This window comes from Solanum tuberosum, unplaced genomic scaffold, assembly GCF_000226075.1.
Source record: "Solanum tuberosum cultivar DM 1-3 516 R44 unplaced genomic scaffold, SolTub_3.0 scf00306, whole genome shotgun sequence".
Lineage (NCBI taxonomy): Eukaryota > Viridiplantae > Streptophyta > Magnoliopsida > Solanales > Solanaceae > Solanum > Solanum tuberosum.
The window spans coordinates 296,093-301,042 of NW_006239228.1; positions in this window are offsets into that span (position 1 = coordinate 296,093).

Here is a 4,950-nt window from a genome sequence, read left to right on the forward strand (position 1 = left end):
TGAGAGAGTGGGGAAATAACGGCATGGGGCTTATGATTGTACGTGTGTTTTTTGTTGAGTTAATTATTCTAACTTATTAACTAAATGTAATGCAAAGAGACAAATGCAAAATACGTTTCAAAAGAGAAGATACATTCGTTCTAAAAATAAAAGTGATGTAATGGCCTTTAATGCCATTAACTTGACAATACGTTTATAAAAATTAAACTCTCCTATTTTCAACTCCCTCTCTTGCAATCCTATATAAGAAGTGGCTTTGGTGAACAAAAAAAATACCACTACCAACACAACAAAAAGAAGAGAAAAACATTTCCCTCTTTTCTTCTTCTTATCTTATTCTTAGAATATTTTTTTGGGCAATTTGGTTTTGGCAACCTCCAAACTTTCAACCACGAGTGCACATGTTTGAGAGTAACTGTGGAACCTTGGGGAGCGACCGGCTACAATGATTTGCACCGAAGTCGAGCCGAAATCGCTTTCAAGACAGTGACTTGCCACGTCACAGTGTTTGTCATAAGTTATTTATTACTTTATAATTCCAATCTAATATCAATATTGTAGTATTTTTTCCCAACAATTTGAAAGCGATAAAATAATTATTTCTCGTGGAGGAGACTTTGTTGGGAAGGGATATCTTAGTGGAGGATTGTTTGTATTGAACATTGTTCAAGAGATTGTCAATAGTGCAAGTATTTCAAATTCTAGTTATATTGTTGAGCCTATTAATTTGTGGCATGGTAGACTAGGTCATGTTAATATTGCTTCATTAAAAGACTTAGAAAAATGGAATTAATTCCTATGATAAAAACTGGTGATTTTTCTAAATGTCCTGTGTGTGTAGAAGCAAAGCATGCCAAGAAACCTTTCAAATCTGTTACTAGTAGAAAGACCGAATTACTTGAACTAATACATTCAAATTTAGCAAATTTCAAGAACACTGTTAGCAGAGGTGAAAAAAAGTATTATATTACTTTTGTTTATGGCTTTTCTAGATACACTAAGGTATATCTTCTTAAGTCTAAAGATGAAGCTCAAAACTTGTTTTTGAAATTCAAAGCAGAAGTGGAAAATCAATTAGACAGAAAAATCACATCTGATAGGGATGGTGAATATAATACTAAAACTCTGGAAAATTTTTGTGAGAAAAATGGTATTATACATGAGGTTAGTGCTCCCTATACTCCCCAACAAAATGGTGTAGCCGAACGGAACCCTTAAAGAAATGATGAATTCTATGCTTTTAAGCTCTAGTCTATCTGACAATATGTGGGGAGAAGCAGTCTTATCTGCATGCTATATTCTTAATAGAGTCCCTCATAAGAAGTTAGATAAGACCTCATATGAGTTGTGGAAAGGATTTGCTCCTAACTTGAAATTTTTGAAAGTGTGGGGGTGTTTGGCTAAGGTTGGTCTACCTAATTTTAAATGAGTAAATGTTGGTTCTAAGACTTCTGCTACTGTCTTTATTGGTTATGCTCAAAATAGTGTTGCATATAGATTTATGTCTCTAAGTGATCATTCTATTTGTGAATCTAGAGATGCATAATTTTTTGAGCATATTTTTCCTTTGAAAAATAATATGTCGAGTGATGTGCAAAATAATGTTTCTGCATCTATGTCAAACAATTCTCATGTTGTGCCTTCTTCTAATGTTATTTCTAATGAGCATGAAAATGAACTCAGAAGGAGTAAAAGACGTAGAACTGAGACAAGTTTTGATCCTGATTCTATCACTACTTTCTTAACTGGAAATTTTGATATTAATGTTTTAAATAATGAATTAGTGTCTATCTATTTAATAGAAGAAGACCCTAAGACTTATGATAAAGCAATGAGATCAATAGATGTTATATTTTGGAAAGAGGCTATTAAAGGTGAATTTGACTCTATAGTTTCTAATCACACTTGGGACTTGTATGATTTGCCTAAAGGTTGTAAACCCGTAAGTAGCAAATGGATATTTAAGAAGAAATTGAAATCTGATGGTACAATTGATAAATATAAGGCTAGACTTGTGATTAGGGGTTTTAACCAAAATAAATGTGTTGATTACTTTGATACATATTCTCCTGTGACTAAAATAGCGACCATTAGGACTCTTATTGCTTTAGCCGCTATTCATGATTTAGTGGTACATCAAATGGATGTCAAAACAACATTTCTAAATGGTGATTTAGAGGAAGAGATCTATATGACTCAACTAGAGGGTTTTGTGATTCCAGGACAAAAGGATAAAGTATGCAAATTGAGAAAGTCCCTATATGGACTAAAACAAGCACCTAAGCAATGGTATGAAAAATTTAATATCACATTAGTGGATAATGACTTTGTTGTGAATTCATCTGATACCTGTGTTTATTCTAAGATGATAGGTTCAGATTGTGTCATTATATGTTTATATGAAGATGACATGTTAATATTTGGTCCTAATGTGAATGTTATTAATGAGACCAAGAACTTTTTGTCTTCTAAATTTGAAATGAAAGACCTTGGTGAAACATATGTGATTTTGGGAGTTAAAATCAAAAGAATTGCTAATGGTTTCTCTTTGTGTCAGTCTCATTACATTGAAAAGATGTTGAAATTTTTTGATTGTTTTGATGTAGTTCCAGTGAGAACTCCTTATGATCCTAGCATACACTTGAGGAAGAATAAAGAATCTAGTGTTTCTTAAACTGAATATGCTAAAGTAATTGGGAGTGTAATGTTTATCATGAACTATACTCGGCCTGATATAGCTTAAGTTGTTAGTAGATTGAGTAGATATACTCATAATCCCAGTAGTAAACACTATAATGCTCTTCATCGCTTGCTAAAGTATTTGAGAGGTACTATGAATTGGTGTTTGCATTTTAATAAATTTCCTGTTGTTTTAGAAGGTTTTTGTGATGCAAACTGGTAACTGACAATGATGAAGTTAGCTCCACCAGTGGCTATGTGTTTACTTTGGGTGCAAGTGCTATTTCGTGGAAGTCTTTCAAACAGACTTGTATAGCACGTTCTACCATGGAATCAAAATTCATTGCTCTCGAGTTGGCAGGGCAAGAAGCTAAGTGGTTGAGAAATCTTTTGGCGGATGTGCCATTGTGTGGAGGACAAGCTTCACCAGTCTCTCTTCATTGTGACTCACAAGCAGCAATTGGAATTGCCAAAAATAGTGTGTACAATGGAAAAATGAGACATATTCGCATCAGACATGGTGCGGTTAAACAATTGTTGAAACTAGGTGTTATATCCTTGGAATATGTAAGGTCCGAAAGAAATTTGATGGATCCTATGACTAAGGGCTTGACAAGGAAAATGATCCTTGAAACGTCAAGGGGAATGTGGCTTAAAGCCCATTGATTGAGGTAATGTGGTGGACTTGTTAGGCCTCAATATACACCACATTTTCTATCCCTATGGCGTGATGCAGTGTTTTATAAGGTTGAGCTTATTTTGCTCTTAATGATTCTATAGCCTTAAGGTGGTCTATTTGAGATAGACTTGATGGAATCACCTACGTGAATGTAAAGGTGTGGTCGCCTTTTATGAAAGACTTAGGTCGTCTTTCTAGAGCACTCATGAGACCCAATGTGTGTGTGCATGACCATAAAAGCACTTTGTTTGTATCACGGAGGTTGCTTAAAATTTAAGATATGGTATGTGTTATGAGGGTCTCAATTCATATCTGCTCAGTTCAAGAGTACTTCACTTTGTGGGTATTAAGTTGTTGCCTCATATCACTACGTGCCAATTCAAATCGAAAGATATTGACACTTAAGTACATGTTCCTCCCTTTTGTCCAAATTTTTTTCTTACCCTTTGTCTTTGCATTAGTGGGGGATTGTTGAGTTAATTCTATTGTTGAGTTAATTATTCTAACCTTATTAACTAAATGTAATGCAAAGAGACAAATGCAAAATACATTTTAAAGGAGAAGATACATCCGTTCCAAAAACAAAAGTGATGTAATGGCCTTTAATGCCATTAACCTTGATAATACGTTTCTAAAAATTAAACTCTCCTATTTTCAACTCCCTCTCTTGCAATTCTATATAAGAAGTGGCTTTGGTGAACAAAAAAATATCACTACCAACACAAACAAAAAGAAGAGAAAAACATTTCCCTCTTTTTTTCTTATCTTATTCTTAGAATATTTTTTGGGCAATTGGTTTTGGCAACCTCCAAACTTTCAACCACGAGTGCACGTGTTTGAGAGTAACTGTGGAACCTTGGGGAGCGAGCGGCTATAACAATTTGCACTGAAATCGAGCCAAAATCGCTTTCAAGACAGTGACTTGCCACGACAAAGTGTTTGTGATAGGTTATTTATTACTTTATAATTCCAATTTAATATCAATATTGTAGTATTTTTCCCAACATTTTTAAGGTTTAAATGGTCATTCGTTGAAAAGTATATTTGAAACTATTGTAATGATATGAACCTTTGTGACTGACACCAACACCAACCTCCAAGTAGTGAACCAAACCTTAGCATTTAACTCATGTAATCTTTAAGTATCTAAACAAAAATATAGAAGTATGACAGAATAATCAAGTTCTCAAAGATAAATAAATAAAATATTAGTAGAAGTCAAGACTATTACAATCCTAAAATCTGAAAGTAATCACACTAAAATTCCTACTAAAACTATCTAAGAGAAGCAATAAACAAATAATAAGTGTCTTAATTTTAAACTGGTCTCTTTTTTCGTGTTGGGCCGTGCTTGACGAGCTTTCCACCATATGTTTTAAAGGGAAAATTGTATATAATAAACAAACTGCTAATTCAAATTAAATGCTATAAATATACTTTGATTTAATTGTACCCTATAACAAACTATTGCTATTTTCGCCACTCTCCCTGGTGGAATCTCGCTAGCCATTCTCGTTTGGTGGCAGTCTCGCTCGCCTCTCTCGCTTTTATACAAACACAAATGTATAAAATGTGTTTGTGTTTGTATAAAG